Source organism: Helicoverpa zea, chromosome 1 (genome assembly GCF_022581195.2).
Source record: "Helicoverpa zea isolate HzStark_Cry1AcR chromosome 1, ilHelZeax1.1, whole genome shotgun sequence".
Classification (NCBI taxonomy): domain Eukaryota; kingdom Metazoa; phylum Arthropoda; class Insecta; order Lepidoptera; family Noctuidae; genus Helicoverpa; species Helicoverpa zea.
In genome coordinates this window covers 7,820,764-7,840,049 of record NC_061452.1, presented here as the reverse complement: position 1 = coordinate 7,840,049, position 19,286 = coordinate 7,820,764, and the positions used below count along the sequence as shown (strand labels likewise).

Genomic DNA, 19,286 nt, shown 5'->3' with positions numbered 1-19,286 from the left:
TCTCTTAATTAAAATCCAAGAATAAAGATTAAATAATTACTCGATAGTACAGCAATACCATCGTGGGCTAACATCTACTTGTAGAGACGGTAACATAATATTGTCTCTACTATTCACTAACAAAACTAAAGTTCTTAATACAACCATGTAAGTCTCGGTGTAACGATGCAAACTTTCACGTATAGATGCATTTAGCCTGTCTTCTCATATGCAATAACCTCACGTAGATATGTATCCATAAATGTTGTTGTCGCATTGCAGATATATTGAATCATGCGCGGAGAACAGGCCGCGCGGCTTCACCTCGCTCACCCGGCAGGTGCAGTACTACCTTCAAGGGAAAGTGCAGGGTGCGGCACAAATCCACGCATGTTTTATCATCAATGATAAGAGAAACTAGTACCTATCGCAACTAACGACTCATTACCAGCGCTGAGCGAGACTTGATAGAAACTGATGATTTAAACGATTATCTTTCATTACACTATAAATAACATTGTACATAATTAGGCATGGTTTCTGCATATTAATATTAAAATTGGTATTTTTCTTTACTCAGTAAATGCCTCAATAACATTGCAATAATTCTACACAGGTAATTTATAAATCCAGCCATTGTATCGAAATGATGATGTCAAGAAATTACGAATCCTCATTAGTCGAATGCAATACCCTAATTACCCCGTTGAAAGTAGAGGTATAGATAATAAGCTCAACATATAAGCGTTTATTAGTGCAAAAGTGAAAATGACATTAATAATCCATTTTGTATTCCCACATTAAAGCCAACGATTCGAGTTGGAATGCAACTTCGCTGCATTTTGTCAATTAAAGAATTCGCTTGCTTGGATTGTGGCAGCGCTGGACGCACACTGTTATGGCAGCACAAAAAATGTACATTCTTCATACCAGTATAAATAAATAAGGGATGAGTACAGGGAGCAGTGAGCGCGAACGCAGCCACGCTGGGCAAAACTAAACGAGGAGCATTTTCGACAAACCTCTTTTTGCGGCCTGACGAGGAACGCATATGCGATGATTCATTTACGGACTTCTTCGCCGTACAAGTATGGCCAACATTATTACTTCTGTTTTCTTGGCAGCATTATGTACGGTCAACAAGAAATGTTTTCTCAGAAATATGCGCCCACGCAGATTAAAGATGGAAACGCAACATGGGCACTAAATAAGTCATGTCTCCTGTCTGCGTAACTAGTGGCATTCAAGTCTGAAATTTAACGTCGCTCTATAATTACGCGCTGAAGCTTACAATTACTTTGTGCCAGCCAGCAACAATAGATATCTACCAACATAAATATTTAGATTTTCGGTATCTGCCCACGTTCTATCTATTATTATTCGGAATGTTTATAGGTATTCTATTAATGAATGACTATAAATAAAAGGGGTGATATTGATACATTGATAACGATTTCTTTGGGGGCTTTCTTCTTCGTGCCATAAATATTATTAGTAAGGTGACGTTAGTGTCATTGTTTAAATTCTATTCAAAACGAGAACCGTTACTTCTCAAATCGCATCTTATAAAAAGAATATGAATTCCTTTAAAATACAGTCACAGATGTAGTTGACTGAATTCACGTTTCTTTATAGAGTCACTCATAAGATTTTATTTAAAATCTGACATTTGGCAGGAAATAAAATGTAATTCAGAGCGCACGAAATTGTTATTCAGAATTCTTTTTAAAACCGTTGATTGACCGTTGAGTGACAACGCTCAGTAGGTTGAGTGCGGTTGAATGCGACGTTAACTCGCGACTATAAGAAGTGTTCTTTGTATTGTGAGGCCGGGCGGCGGCGTGCGGCGCTCGCTGGACGCCTGACCCGTCACAGGCATCACTACCAATACACGCTTCATTTACAATGGAGAATAATTGTTATAATTGGACTTTTCAATTTGTACTAAAATCTGAATTTATTTTGTTTTTTTTTTATTCTATGCAATATTTTGCATAACATGTTGCATGCATTTGTAAAGAAAAAAAAATATGTTTTACATGTGTCCCTACATTCTCATCAAAATAAGTTCAGGTTTAACCTAAATTCCGAAACACTAAACTTGAGTACCATTATAAAAAACTAAAACAAAAACTTTATCTGCAAACAATACGCATGGAAGACAATTTGTGCCATTTACAAGTGAGGGGAAGTGCGGAAATAGAGACGGCATTGAAGGCCGAGCGCCTGTCTGAGTGTCTGCGACGCATAAGAATATGCTCACAATTATTTCACCCGCGAACATAACAAAAACTCAACCAAGCACTTATCATCGATCATTTTAAAACGAATTATCTTTAACTAGCATTTAACAATAAATAATCATCCCATTTAAAAACGATGTAAATATTATTATGTTATCTTTGAATTATAAAGTAGTAAATTGAGAATATTTCTAACCATGAACAGCCACATAAAAATATTACTGTAATCGTCTTAACGGTCGAGACGCGGGACGTACAAATGTTTCGGTTTCACTACAAATCAAAATGATATATACAATGGAAGTTGCACGCATTAAGCTCTAGTTAAGCTCGCGTAAAGTGTCTTATTAGAAGAGTTACGAGCTTAGAAAGAAGGAACGCCCGCGGCGCCCGCTCCTCTCTAAACCCAAAATAAATGCATCGTTTCCGTTTTGTCTGACTTTTCTAATTTGAATGCTGTGTGTGGTCCATGCTCATCGAGAAGGCGTTACTTAATAGCTTGTAGAGCCTTTATTGTAAATCAGACCCCGACCAGTATAAATCTGTAAACAATATAAATAATTGTGTTCACTAATAACATTAATGGTTTCGTAAAGTAATAAGTAAGGATGGTCGTATCGTTATCTTGGAAAACAAATGAGGAACAATATTGTGAAGCGCAGCTCATTCCGTGGCGCAGCTCAGTCAGTTAGTCATGTTTGGGCTGAGCGACTTGCATCGCCTGATTAAAGTCTGCACGTTTCAATGGAAATGTTAATGCTCTCGATTGTGTGCTAAACGTGATACTCACCGAACGACCAACTGAACAAAGAGACCATATCTATAAATTTCATGATGCGAACTAAACGAATAAAAAACCTATAAATGACACTACAAATGAATTTTATTCTTTAAAGCTACAATAGTGGAAACTTTGATACGTATGCTTGGATAGATTTGGCTGCTGTCGTTAAATCACCATGAAGATATAAATTAAGAGGTGGCGGTCTGCGCAGGCACACAATACGGCGCGCGCATTGTGCCGTGCCAATTGAAACAGGTTGCGCTTGGCAGGTATCTATATAAAGTGATTTATGCCCGATTATGTTATACTCCTGCGACTATAATTAAACCGCGAAGCCATTATTCCCCAAAGATCTACTAGTTCTGCGACACTGCCCACGGAAATATGGCAATGCTGATTTAATGCATTCAGATTTGTTATCGCATTGTTTAACTTAGATGAACTGGCGAGACTGTTAAGTCTCTCAAGCATTGAGCAACTATTAGTCAGCTATTACAGATAAAACACGATTAATATTGATGTCTTACTATAATGCTAGCTAGACACTTAAAGTTATTTACAAATTCCATTCTTCGGTCGGAACGTCCACGCGGACCGCTACGTAAACACCGTCATTTAGCAGTTAATACGTAAACCGTTCTAACAACAGCCTAAAAAATCTTACTCGAAACGATTAAGAAATACCTGTACCTACAGATAGACGAGTCAATAAGCTTTGTAAAACGAATGTAAATATTTGTCGTATTAAGATAATTTATCGGGAATTCTGTATGGAAAAAGTGACAGAAATAATAAAAACTTGTGTACGAAGTAGTAAGTGGCGGTGCGCGGACAGCGGCCAGGCGGCGGCGCAGGCGCCTCGCGGCTACGCAGCTTTTAAAAAATCGCAAACCACTCGTCAGCAAGCTGACAATTGTGAGAACGCGATCAATTATCCTGTGCAAATAGTAATTGTCAACAATAAATAAAGTATGAATTAAACTGTGCAGGAACGTTTTCATTATCGGTACACTGTTAAAATAACATGTCAATCATTTTACGAAGCAATCAGCGAGGCCGCGATGGCAGGGCGCGAGATAAGCTTTTAATTACTCCAACGCCTATTTACATATTGTAGGAGATACTCGTGGATATATCGCAATTAGGGGCGTATACTTCTTCCTTTTACGCCTCAGAGTGGTTGGCTCTGTTGCAATGGATAACATCTGTTTGACGGAAAGATTAAATGCTCTCACGAAGAAAATTAGCAATATGCTGTGCGCCACACATGCGTGCCGACTGAATTGCGATTTCCATTTTGTAAAACATTAAGCAACGTTCAACAACATATTTTATACACCGAAGTCCGATTACTGCTCATGTCTACCTATGTGGAATATGATTTGCATTTTATAAAGTAGCGTGCTAATTCGAAATAAATTTGTGTTTATTCGTATCATTAGCGTTCCTATAAGCTCGCTTAATAAGTTGCGCGGAATTAATTTACTCATTAAAATCAAAAATATAATTTTGTTGAAAATTATTATTTCTTTTTTTGCTAATGATTGTTTAGTTTTTCATTTTGATTATAAAGATAGTATTGCTTTTTGTGACATATTATGTATAAAGGTATGACAGGGTACCGTACAACTGTTTCTAAGAAAATACCTCAATTTTGTATAGATAAGTAAATATTAAACTTAGTTTATGCAGTTAGTCAGTCATTATGTATGTTAAGAAAACTATTAAGTGATAAAGTCAGTGACTGTTCGATATACATAGTTGATGTTTGCTGGTCGCTGATGGAAACGTACCTACTTATAACGCGCCAAATCGGCGCCTGATAATTGCGGAGGTAGATAATTTACGAGCAGTCTAAATAACCCAGCGCCGTCATCGTCAGCCTTCCGCCACCACGTAACCGCCCTCGAGGAATGTCTCAATAAATATAAATACATATCAGGATACCGAATGGCGACAAAACAAAACTATCAATCAGAATCTTATTTGCGCATTCATTTTACGTTTTAACCGACCCTTACGAGTCTTGTAGCCTTATAGGTGGCACTTTATTAATTTAATCGAGATCATATGTGGCTCTGCTTCATTTGGTTAAATCAACTTTTCTCAACTTTCTAAGGAAATTTTAACATCATTAACTGTTGCTATTAAAGGCACGGAGCTGGATGATGGAGCACCGGCCAAGAACGTTCAAATCTTATTAGTGGGATAAATATCCGTTGTCGTTTTTTTGCAGTAGGTAAGATAATTTTATAGTTAATTTACGTGCGATAGAGTAAAACGGCGTGTTCGTTCGCTACGCTGCCCCGCCCGTCGCCCGCACCGCAGCGCTATCTAAATGCAAATCGGATAGGTTCGGTGGATGTCCACGATAAATCAGCCTCACGGGCCGCGCTCCGTTATCCGTCCGAGTCGCCCTCGGGCGCGACCGTGCGACGCAACACTACACTATCATACCATTTCACAATGCAATTATGCCAACACAAATTATATGGACTATAATTAGATTCTGAAGAACTACATGCTCTTCAAAACACAGATAAACATAGGTTTTCAAATTACCTAATGACAACACTGCAGAAGAACTTCCAACTATGTGTCAACTATACTATCAATTTGCATGAAATTATATAAAACGGGACGAAAATGATACTCTATCAGTAATCCGCAACGGTCAAGGCTTTTCATCTGAGACGTTAATTACTTATTTTAATAAAAAGCGATGCGAAAAAATTTGCCCCCTGCGATAAGTTCGTCAAATTTATTCTAACTGTGCAAGCATTGTGATCGATGTGAGGAAGTCGACGCTTACCTTTAGTAAAATCTATTTACAGGTAAGTATATTTAGTTGTATTTGCAACAGTTATTAGTTAAACTAATAGCGACAAGAGAAGTATGTCTGTTCTTAAGCCTTGAAGTGAACCTAAACGCAATAGGTGCTTAAGGAAACGCAATCCACAGAATAATTTATCATTAGTGTAGTACAAGCGCAAACAGACGTCGGTGCTAGGTATCCAGTGACTGTATCCATTACCGTAGCGGAATAAACATTTAACAAATACCTTGTAGCCATGCATCTCGACAATCTACAACGTCACACCAAATGTACCAGTGTACACGCATACCGAGTATTCTAATAAAATCTGTGTTGCAATTATAAGTTTAAATTCTATAACTTTATTTAATAACACGCTAATATACATTTACCGTTACAATGTTATTTATTTTGTATAAACTACAGTAAACTCATTTTGCTTTTATGAAGTGTGCAAATCAACAATTGCCTTTAACTAGTCGTAATAAGCGGTATTTCAGTGTGCTTGTTTAAGTATCGAATCATAAAAGCTGTGTTCACTTGCAATCAGATATCTGCACATAATTGTCGCTCGGTAGCAGCGTCCATTCCTACTTCATAACCGTTTTTATCGACTAGTTCCACTAGTTGGAATCTAATTAGATTAGCTGTGTTCAAGTCTCAAGATTAAAAATTATCTCCGATCGGGCCGAACGGAAATGTCTCTGTAATAAAATTGTTTTCTGTTACACTTTTTTTTTCTATCTTCCGTTCTCGTTTACCGCATGTCGTGTCATGATGTCATTGAACACATAATCTATTACTAATAATGCCTCATAATTATGTGTTGCACTTTTTATTTGCTCGTAAACTTAAAGTTTTTATGGTATATTTAATAACTTCTTGTATACAGTAAAATTCATGCAATAATATTCTAATTTTAAAAAGCACCAATCGTTCAACTTCTAAAATAAATTAGGTACTCTTACAAACATCTCAATCATGAGCATTATCAACTGTTATATTTATTTGCATGGGTTAAAACCACAATCATTGAACGAGAATTCATCAAACATCATTGCTTGGAGCTTAATTCTAAGATCTTTAACTTCATATCCATGCTCTTGTTTATTATTGGTATAGATAGACGATTTAACGTTATTGCCAATTTCCGGCAGTCTAATTAGCAAGTCATTAATAGTTCAATGCTATAACAGTTTATACTACCAATGAGTACTGACAACGCCGCTCACAGAAGATTTAGTTCACAATTTAATGGTAGTCCGCAATAATTAATTAGATTCGAATCAGTTATTTGATATTCACAGAAATACTTAATAAAGATAAAGTTTTATAGTACATCTTAACATAAGAATATTTATAATAATGACTAATGATGTTATCAAAACCATTCCGTCATTATAAAATGATCGGCATCGAAATTTATTCAAAATAAATATTAATTAAGAGGCTCGAGGTCCAGAGGAAATATTTTGATCGGAGCGATTTTCATCATGGTTAAATATAGAGGAGTCATGAAAAAGACGCAATTTTATGTAGATACAGACACTTAGCGGGCACAATTATGCAAATATGCAACGTCGATTATTGGCTAGTAACCACCGACTAGTTGCGGGAATTTATCGGCGACTACCTGTAGCTACTGTTGCTGATGTATGTCCCGGCTAAGAGCTGCTAATTGCTTATGCAATATCTCAAACATTAAATATCTCCTTTGCGTTATATAATGACAAAAAAACTTTTTATTTATCGACACCTGTACGTATGTATCTGTAGCTGTCAGCATTCTAATTATTTGAATAATTAATGACATTTGTGTGTCGAAAGTATTCGAAAATAGTTTGGCTTTTTCTTTTTGAAAAGTGCTTAAATCACCTACCAGAAACTGGTAGAAACGCCTGCAGAAACAAAGTAGAAGTACCTGCTGTTAAACTTTTCATAGAAACTTATCAGTATTAAATATGTATCAGCCTACTTATTCTGTTATATATTTAATTCGATATTTTCTTATTGGATTGAGAGGGAATATTTCCTAACGTGGCACTTTTCTAACAACATTCGGTACTGCAAGAAAAATTAAAATCAGAAGTGACTTTTTCTAATTACATAGTGAAACTAATTAGAAGTACCTACCCTTATCCTCTAAGTAAGCGCCTTATGTAGAATTATACTTTCCACGTATTTTTCATCTCTGATAGAAAAAGCCTTCATTGATACATAAATTGATAGTTCGTCATTTTCCAAGATAAATTAAACGCTTTAATCGATATTTCTCGTGACTACAAATCTAGTGAATACTGCAAGTGTCACATCGGTATTTAATGTGGCAAAACAGACGGCGCCCTTGGCTCATAATAGATATATATGTTTATTTATTAATGCAGTGTAAATAAATTAATTAATATTAGTAGTTGCGCACGATTGCAATCTGTAAATCCAATACAGTATTTCAACTGCAGCATACCTCTATGACTATACGCTTCGCCTCTTAACTTGTACACTATATACAATTTATTTGTCAAAGCAATGTTCAAAAGCAGCTATGTTTGGCGTTTAAGACGTAGAGGGAATAATACGCTTCTTATTCCGAGTTATGCCCGATTCGTCATTTTAGTGATTTGGCATCCATAAAAAACGTGTCCCAGTTGGTCATTCGATAAAATATTTTATTTTGCTTAGTCCCAATTGGTCATCCGTACTTTATTTTGTAAAAAGTACTGTCAACAAGTTAAGCTTTACAATATTGTAATATGTTTTTTTGTTTTTTTTTTTTTTTATTTTGGTTATGTTTTTTTCCGAATATGGCAAGACGCTATTAATAAAATCGCGATTTCAACGGCGTCACACAACGCACGGCCAAAACCAAAATACCAGGATCGCATAAATCAGATGAGTAATATACCAATCAACGAGTGTCCATGGAACTGCCCACCGTGTACTAGGACCGCATAACTTACAGGAGTATAGCAGTCAAGAGTGTCAGGATTTTACGTTTTTTCCTAATTGTAGATAAACATACCAATTTACACCATCATTCATCATTTTTATGTATACAATCTCTTTGCTAGTTATGGGCCCCTGGTACTTTTGTTACCGGCACAAAAAGTATCGAGTCACATTTTCGGGTTTATAAAATGTTGTCTTCACCTGTGTTTTAATGTAAATTTTATTATATTTATATGAGAGCTATACCTTTACCTACATCGAAGTTTTTCATTTAAAATTTCTTCTAACACTTTTATTTCTGACGGTACTCTGATACGTGAAATTTTATGCGGGTGACGAATCGGAACTCAAAATTTAAATATTAAATTATTTATTTTGCTCGAATGACCAATCGGGATTTGGTGTATGGAAAAAATAGTTGGTGACCAATCGGTATTAATGACAAATTGGGAATAACTCCTTATTCCTACCCCGTGGGAGACCTCACTGTAATATAAATGATGATTTTTCACCAAAACTCTTTGTATAAGCAATTATAAGTGCATTTTGTCGGTTGTGTCTGTCATTAACTTAAACGTACGATGTTATTTTAAGGGCCGTAATCGCCGTTCCAGCGAGCCTCTGCGCTTTTTTGCGTACGCTCACAAAAAGCTATGCATTTAAACGCTTGAATTATGAAATTACAGTATTGAGTGTAAACAAGAATTGTTGAGAGGCGAAGCTGAACGTATACACGCAATTCATCGTATCTATACATTGTACAGTATCCTATGTGCCAATAAATTGTATATACGTAGTATATACACACATCAAAAGTGTCTAGGGATCAACATATATTTTTGCAATAACTTTTCTCCTGATTGATATTAATTAAAATTTTCTTTAAGGATTCATCAAATAAAGTGTTTTCGTTTGTCACAGTAACGATAAACCAAGTCACCTTTGCACTAATAAAGAAATTTGCCATTTTCCTAATAAAGGGATTTTTGACATTTGAAACACTAACACAAAAGTTCGAAAAAAAAGACTGAAATAACAGTTTTCTTTAAAAGTTTATTGGGTAACTTAAACAATTAATAATCCGTGTTTCTACCGCGAACACTAACAACACAAGAACATCGGTTTGGCATACTCAAAATGAGTTCATCCAAATCACGATGTGGAATGGCCGCCCATGTTCGTTGCAACAACAAAAAAAGGTCTTCTTGCGACTGGATACCCTCCATATTCGGCAGAGCTCTTCTCTGTAGCATATCCCATGCATGCTCAATCGGGTTCAAGTCTGGCGACTGAGCAGGCCAGGGCAGGACATTGATGTTAGCTGCCGCGAGAGTCTGTCTTACAACTCTTGCGGTGTGCGGTCGTGCATTATCATGCATTAACTGAAATAAGGGACCGATTTGCACTTGTAGAGGAACGATGACGTCTGATACAATCGTCTCAGCATAAATTTGAGCGTTGAGGTTGCTTCTGATCCAAATCAACTCAGTTCTTCCGCCGATCCAAATACCCGCCCATACCATGATGGTTCCACCACTATAAGGATGGACTTCCTGGCAGGATTTTAATCGCTGTTGGCGTCCAGGGGTTCTCCAGTGTCGTATACGTCTTGTATCCGGTCTCATACCAAAACGAGACTCATCAGAAAAGCACACGAAACGCCATTGTTCTTCTGCCCAATTTCTGTGTTCAAGAGCCCATTGATATCGAATCCTACGATTGTGCATTGCTATAGGTGGTACCCGTAGCGGTCTTCGGGAATGAAGGTTCACTTCATGCAAGCGGTTTCTGACTGTTTGGTCGCTAATTAAGTTCCCTGAAGAGTGATGAAGCCTCACGGCTAACATCATGGCGGTTATTGTTGGAGCTCTTCGAGTTAAGATTTGAATGTATCGGTCTTGTCTCCGTGTGGTGCAGCGATACCGTCCTCCATGGCGCTCAGCTACGGTACCAGTGCTTCGGTAACGTGTCCAAAGTCGACTGATAACACTCTGACTTGTATTCAGAGCTAAAGCCACAGTACGTTGCCGGGAACCAGCTTCTATCATTCCCACGGCTCTGAGCATTTCTTCCCTGCTTAAATGACGTCGCCGCTCCATAATAACGTTGGTTTTAATCAGTAGTAGGGAAACAGTAGCACTAATAATGTCTTCAATGCGTTGTATGTGTTTATAGGGAAAATATTGACAGCTGATTTTCATCTTTTACTCGAATTTGATTCACAGTTCCTGATTCAAATTATGAAATGCACCAAAAAGGATCCATATAAATTTATAAAATCATAAATTTATTACAAAGCCACATCTCAATCTCAAGAAATCCGCATAAAAATGCTTGATCCCTAGACACTTTTGATGTGTGTAATTCATTTCCCGAAAACATTGAATCACAGAAAAAACAATTATATATGATATATGCAAGTATCTCGCAGTATTGCAATCAAATCTTAGTAATTTATTGTTTAGATATACCAATCTTTAATAATTCACTACTTATAGGAGTTTTTTAGTAAACATTTAAAAATAATTTGATTATTTCCGAAAATTAATTTACGTAAATAAAATATGCTTATAGATAATAAATAAGCATATTTTATTTTTACAACCTTATTCTGCAGTAGGTATTATCAAGGAGAATCATATGAAATTTGGACTCAACTTTATAGTCTTAAGTTTTTCTCATATGGTGCTATTAACAGTTTACGAGCATTATTAAAATGTAAGTCTACTAACAACCTAATAATACTAGCTTGACTACTAATTGATACAAATACCTATTCGAGCTTGGGTAAGTCGTCTCGACGGCAAGCTGGCATACCTGACCGAATTTATTATCATATATTGGCACAATATAAATGAGTGGCCATTGTCTCAGCTAAAAGTATCCACTTACATGTTGCTGTTTGCTGACATATCCTAATACATTACGCAAGCTCTACACCCAGAGACAAAGGCTGTCTATTGATGAAATCACTGTATTGATTCACAATGCGTAAATTCATTCTGTTATGACAGGCGAGCATAAATTCACGGCGGGACCCTCGGATGCTGCGAAACAATGAGTGTCTCCCCATCGGTTGATTGTCAAAACTGTGAGATATTACCTCGGGCCGCCGTAACGCTCATGGACACAGGCCAAAGAAAGGGTTGAAGAAACAACAATGGCGCGTTTCGCAATTTTCTTTTTAATGATAGGGTAGACAATGGTCAGTGCGACGCTCACCGTGTGAAATCACCGAACACTATTTATATGCAAGATGGCCTTATAGAGCAACGGAATAAATTAATACGCTTTTTCTACGAGATAAGCTTATGCGAGCTTTGTCACGACCATGTACAATAAACTTGATTAATCGTTCAAGTTATACAATTCTGCGCTGTTATTATTAAATCAAAGTTCGTTTTAGCATTAGATGACCCCTTTCAACTAAGAACGAAAAAAATAATCATGAGATACTTAGATAAAAATACATGAGTGGTCAATTTGAAAATACGATATTCAGAGAGCTAGCCCTCGTGTAAGGTTGAACTTATTCGTTTGAGTTAATCTCACGTCACAGCTATAATGTAATAAACACCTGCGAGTAACCGCAAAATTACAGGCTCCCGATGTCAGCGCGGCGCTGCGCACAATAGCGCAGGCAGTGGCCATAACAACTGATTGCCAAATAACAGGGTAAAGTGTCATAAGTACCGGTTGCCGACCGACCCGACACTGTTTAATTCATTATTGTTGTTTACCGCATTTGAACTTTATCTAACTCCGGGGAATTAATTACGCGCCAAGCTAAAGACCGCAATCGGTGATAATTAATCAATGTTAATGAATTTGCCATCCAACATATTATTTATTTAACTGGAAAAAACTTGTTATCCATATTCATAACTAATGCTATAGTGTTATGGCTAGCATTTGGCCTTTTTTATTAACATTCGTTCATATTGATTTATTATTAAAACAGTTGTTACAGAAGTACCAAAAGTTGAGTACGATTTAGTTTATTCTTAAACTAATACGAAGTTCAGTTTAAAGATGTTTAAATTGTAAGAGAGAATAATTAATTATTTTCGCTTTAATGACAACATTCGCCGGTTGCACAAAAACCCTAAAGCGTTGCGGCCCTAATAAAGGGTAGCGTATAAGAAAGCGACAAAAAATTAAGAATCGCCCCGATGAGCCATTATCTTCGCATGTTAAAAATAATATGGTCATAGGGTTATGCACATTCATGCGAGCCACGTCCAGGAGCGCATTTGAATATTCCTTTGTGGCGTGCACCCCCTGCCTGCGCCGGACTTCACACGCTCTCGGCAGGTACCGCAACAACCCCGGGCCCGCCCTGCGACCATCCAGCGCGATCTACTACGACACAACAGTTCTGATACTTTATGCCGTACAATAAGTAAGAGTATTTCAAATTTTGCTAGTCAAACAGAATAGGTGACAGGGATTACAGAAAAAAATATGTAAATAGGAAATCATTTTATTAAATGACACATAAGTTAAGTAATAGCTGTATAATCCCAGTAATTTAAAATACGTAAAAAGCAATACTTCCTCATTTAAAGCAGTTTAAATATTTTTCCGAACATATAGACTGTACATAAAAAGTCAGTCTAAATAACATTAGAATACATTGAAGAAGCAAGTGTCAAGACTGGTTAATCGCAGTATTATGATGGACTCGCAATAACATTGTTCGTACACCATGATTGCTAATAATACGATTATTATTAGTTGCGTACTAATGTTATAAGGTTGAATGCAAATCGACGATGATTTGTTTAAATTAAGTGTACCTGGGCCGTTAGTATTGTGGACAATATTACGTGTTGTTGGTGCGTTCCGAATGAATTCTTGGGAAGCAATAACTTGCGCGCTTTAAATACTCGTATATTGCACGAATAACATTTTAGACTTCACTGATGCTATAAATATTTCACCAAGGGCTTTTTAAGTTAACTTGTTCTGTGTTAGCAATATTAGTTATATCGCTGTTATTCGTCAATTTAATATATTAGCTATCGAACATACTAAACGATACATCTTAACAACTAACTAACGGGAGATAAAGTTTGGATGACGTGGTTAAAGGCGACTTGACGAATCTTAAGATATTGAAAGTCGTTAAGTGGAAGAAAGCAATAAATTTTAAAGTTCTGTTAGGGGAGTTGTATTTTACGACATTAAAATAATCTATTGCTTCAAAGTAATTGTTTTTGTGACTAACTACGACTATCACTGTTTCAATTATAGCCATTCAAATGATTACACACGTACTATCACGATCTTTTGAAGGTTCTCATTTACCTTTAACTATAGAAATAAAATGTACTTTGAGCGCAACCAATGGTATTCGATTATTTTTATCGATACATGAGTTATGTCCAACAATAACGCCATCGAACGTTTTACTAAAAAGGAAGTTTGTAATAAATCCAATCGTACACCTGCCATTCAGGCGTATTCACATTTATACGGCGATAATGTTGACGATCCAAAGTTGCAATAAACTACGGTGGGTGTAATATCGCGTGTCACTTGACATTCGTGTGTATTCAGCTTTACCGTGGCAGGACGGCGCACGGCACAGGGCTTTAGAAAGCGCGCACCAATAAATACTCGTCCGATTATGATCTACGGCGCGTAGCCCGTAGCCACGCCGCCTGCGATACGTATGTAGTCGCGACGCGTTGCGCTTACCACCGGATCCCCGCAACCGTCACAATTGATCGATATTGTACACAAATGTGTAGAATGTATGTATATACATGTCCACAATACCTTCATTTATACTTCACTTTAAATTTTAGAAAATCAAGTAAACATCGATTAACCGCATAAATAAAATTGAACTTACGGTAGTAGGTATGTTATAAACATCGGTCTACTTTATGTACGGTTTCTTAAGAGCAATGGAGAACATTTCGAGCCATGCCTACCCTTGAATGCGCCCGAGAGAGCGCTGGCTTGTGGGCCACATTCCGCGCTGCGCTCACGCATCATACCTAGAAAAACTTACACAGCGCGCGTGGGATTCTCGGGAACATGCTTAATAATCACAAAAACACTGCGCTATGTTAGGATACAATGAACATACATGTAATTACTTATCCCTGAAGATAAACATTACAATGTACCTACACAGCAATTAATAGTATATTATTTTTGAAGTAAGAAGCGAGTTTATCTGAATTTTTTAAACGACTCGGTTATTTTTCGTCGATTTGATGACTATTGCAAATACTTAATTACAACACTTTTAATGACAACTTATGTTTATGACGTTCATTGAAATCGCGAAGAAAATTAATAGTGAGATAAAAGGGATTCACATCGAGATATTAAAAGTTTAATTTAATACTCTTAGTTATTTAGTGAAATTCCTGTAAGTGTAGTGAAGCTAAGCAACTAATAAAATGGTAATTGCATACCATGTGTAGAGTGTAACATGCGAGGTTCGCCCGCGGCTCCTATTAGCATACAGTCGGCCGCGCCACTGCCATATTGACATCGGCGATTCGCCAATATCGACAAGTCGCGTATGCGTAGGAGGCACACTCGCGAAATGTTACAAATGTGGGTCAGCCGAATATCAGCTCAACAAAGTAATTGGATATGGAGGTAATTGTACACCTATACGCCGATTATGTTTTACTGCACCATACTCTGTTATTATGATACCAGTTTATGATTTATTCTTTATTAGTCGCAATTTAGAAAGATAAATGCTTTCAATGTACATACCAGGTACTTATACTTCCATCTCGGGTTTACGGCTACAGCCTGTAGTTATAGCTTCCATGTATGCTAATATAGTATTATGTTGATCAGAAAGCTATTAGCTGCTTATCTGTCTGCGGAATTTTACCGACCTCTCGGAGCTATGTCGATGCATATTTGCACGGCAATAACACATCTCACTTCAAAATATATAACACTGTTACGTAACATAAGTACTTTCTGTTACTGTAGGTTATTCTTACGTAAATACTTGATTGAGCTGGAACAGAGCGTTAAGCCCGCATCAGCGTTATATATGACAAGGAAAAGTCGATTAATAATAAGTAATAACACAATCTCTCTAACAGTTAATTATTACTATTTGTGCCGGACCACTATCCGTATTTGGAAAACATTACGACGTTGCATACCTTATAAACTTATAAAATATGTTGTTTGTATCTCAAATGCTAGAAGTGTAACACCTCCACAACATGGACAGTGTTTTCTATCAGTGGATTATGATAATATAACAAACAGTAAATATCTGTGGTTGCAGTGCAGCTCCACCTACATGCGGGTGTGTGACGTGCGCGCAGGGTATGTGCACGTCTGCGCAGGCGCGGGCGTCTCGTCCACACATGTGGTCCGCGTCTGCTACTTTCACGCGAGTCGGCCGCGCCCATATTAATTGCTCCCGTTCTTCGGCGAAGCTTTATTTATTGCCCTCACCGGTGATTGTGAAAAGCTTTGAGTGGAGTGTACATTAGTTTTAGTTTTATCTCGTGTATTTGATCTGACGTGTGACACACGAGCGCGCTGACCGCGTGCGGCCCGCGCCTCACGCAATACCTACTCGCTGCGAGAGCTTTTCGCAAGAAAACTATAACGGAGTCGGCCAGTGATACTGCTTATCCGCGTTCCGTGAGAAAATGTGCCTCACGCTGTTTGCCGTTGTCTTCGTGCGGCAACACTCAAGGAGTAAATAAAAAATCAATTATTATCTAAACAAAAATGTGAGCGGTCGCGCGCCGATGTTTTTAGAGAAATAAACATTAATTGTTTGCACAACGACCGCCGCCAAAACCAATATTGGATATTCGAAAATACTATTCTAATGTATGTCGTGGTACATGTCACCACTTGAGGCATCAGGCTCTTTAGCGGCGCTTTTGGTCTTCGTAATATACCTACGTGACTTTTTTACCCAATTGCTTAGCAACACTACAATGCGCGTTTACAAATACAACCAAACATGAACATGTCTTATTCAATTCTTTTCGTTTTCGTGTAATTTATTACAAGCAGATTAGACAAAAAAATATAATTATGTAGTTTCATGGCTCACATAAAAAATACATTGCTACAGCAGTGAGCCTAGACGTTAGCAATTACATTTACGATCAACCTTCATACTTATTCACATCTGATATCGTAATTAGCTAAATTGAAGTCTCTTGTTATGAATAAACAAATATATTAACATTACACATACATATTCATTAAGCACCCAATAGTTGACGATATTTATGTATTATATTCTGAGATTTGACATGAGTCCAACTTATAACATTAACTTCGGTTGTTTTATAATCAAATTTTAATAAATAACGCATTAGGCAAAAAACGGCCACGCTTGAGGTCTCACGGTCAAACTCGCTATAAATCTGTTGACGAGCGCTGAGCGCGGGGCGCGGGGCGAGGGGCGGGGGGGTGCGCCGCGACGCGGAAGTCTTGCCGTCATATTACCACCTAATTATCTGCTATAACCGAGAATCAGAATATATTTCGAATTATGCGTCACTACTAAATGGATGCGCGTTTTTGCTGCTTCCAAAATGCGGCAATCACGCTAATCATATAGAGTTGTTCAGCTAAATTAAAAAATCACCAAAAATTTTATACGTCACAAATAATACAGGAAATGCGAATCCAAGTTCGCTATATATTTGCATGATTATATGTCTATGTATAGTCGTCATGTTAATTTACCCAAAATGTGTCATAAAATCAGGTATAATTGAGGTATGCATTATATATTGTAATTTGATGCATTTTGTGTCATATCACAATAATAGTAATTGTTATCATAATATTTTCTCTAATTGTCAATCATAAAGTTATGTGATTCTGCAATGTAGTCTTATTTTGGTCACAAAGATCAAGGATTATTGTTAAGGAAAACTGTAAAAAATAAAATACCTAAATGGCTTCTGTGTGCCGGAAGATACATAAAAAATATAAAGTTTAAATTGTAAGAAAAAATAGAATTTAATCATATTTATTACCTACCTGTAGAATAAACCAAAATATTTGCAAGAGTATTCATATGTACACATAAATTATCGAACAATATCTCATGTAAGTTAATAGCTCAGTTAAACTACCCTCTAAATGAGATGACTGTTCGGTAGTAGACAACCTTCTCAAAATCTATCAAATTTTTCAAAGCAAATTATCAAAGTTTTGGACAATAAAACTTTTGAACAATTATCAATTTTGTTCAACAACTAAGTATAGAAAGAACTAGAAGTAAAGCACTATTTAACCATGAGAGTAAGCAAGTGTATGAGAACTTATATTTAACTATTGTAAACACATATTATCTTAAGCCAAATTACATTGATATGACTTAAGACGGATACTAAATAATTGTAATTTAATTTGTAGTACAAACAGATGCTACAAAACAAGCAACAATTACACGTTACACATTCAGGAGCAGATAGCGGGTTATTAAGATTCAAATAAGTAGCGATTATTTACAATTGATATCGCAAATCGTTACGTTACGCCCCACGATGTTATCATAATGATTCAATACATTGGACACTGGTCAAGATGAACAGGTCACGACAATAATCCAAAATACCTGCGGAACAAGTCGAGAACTGGTCGGCAGGGGGGCAGCTGGGCAACCCCGCATCAACGTCCGAGGGCGTTTTGCATGACGCGGTCAGGTACCGGTCAGTAGTGACGCTCGTCCAATAGGGGTCACTTGTGCACAATGGAGTGTCCGGTCCACCCCACAGTGCGTCGGATGGGGTTCGAATTAGGAACAGGTTGTCGCGGACAGTGGTCGGTGGTTCAGTGCGCGGTCGGCGGCGGTGCGGTCCGGGTGCGGCGCCGCTCGATACTGCAGCGTCGCCGGCCGCTCGCCCCACACGCCGCCGAGCGCTCACTCGACCCGCTCGGAGAAGGGTGACATCGCAGCTCTTCCTCTTTGTTCACTGATAAAGGGTTGCCGATTGTTTGAACAGGAGCTTTTGTATTCTACTTTATTTGTAATGTCTTAGGCGCCGAAACCGTTAACGAAAAAAATTTCTACGATGTATGAGACTTCAGTCAACGTACGAGTATCTGAGAATTTTTTCCATGAAAATAAAACTATATTCCCCCAATCAAAATCATGATTATCTCGTGGCCAAGTGGTCAAGACAAACGTCCATACATTAGAGTTCAACGAGCCACGCTTGACTGATACCTACACTATCGAGGTCGATCAGTTAAACGACACTCGATAATAAAATCGTAACTCATTTAAGTGACACGAGAGCTTTCTTTTTTATGGACTTAATAGGTAAATACATTAAGGAAGTCCAAAAATACCAGGAATTTCAATCAATACACGTTAAATCGTAGCCGTAGTCGACTCTAATATTAATTGCTCGTTTTATAATGACAATTAAGAAATAATTACATTGTAAAAAGTTTTTTTGATTCCGACACATTGTTTTAGAGAACTGTCAGCAAGGAATATTTAGTTAAATCCTTGAATTTTTTAAGACATAATTTT

The 19,286-nt window shown here is 37.2% G+C and overlaps 1 protein-coding gene across 5 annotated transcripts in view; it reads right to left on the bottom strand.

The window, feature by feature from the left end:
* Positions 1-19,286, bottom strand: part of LOC124643240 (protein grainyhead) — a 96,117-nt gene that overhangs the window by 41,639 nt on the left and 35,192 nt on the right. The window contains exon 1 of one of the 5 annotated variants that reach the window (XM_047182477.1): positions 18,363-18,611. The exons of the other annotated variants lie outside the window; for them this stretch is intronic. The gene's annotated coding sequence lies outside the window, so the exon portion shown is untranslated. Of the gene's footprint in view, positions 1-18,362; positions 18,612-19,286 lie in introns of those variants that run through there. 5 annotated transcript variants of the gene reach the window in all.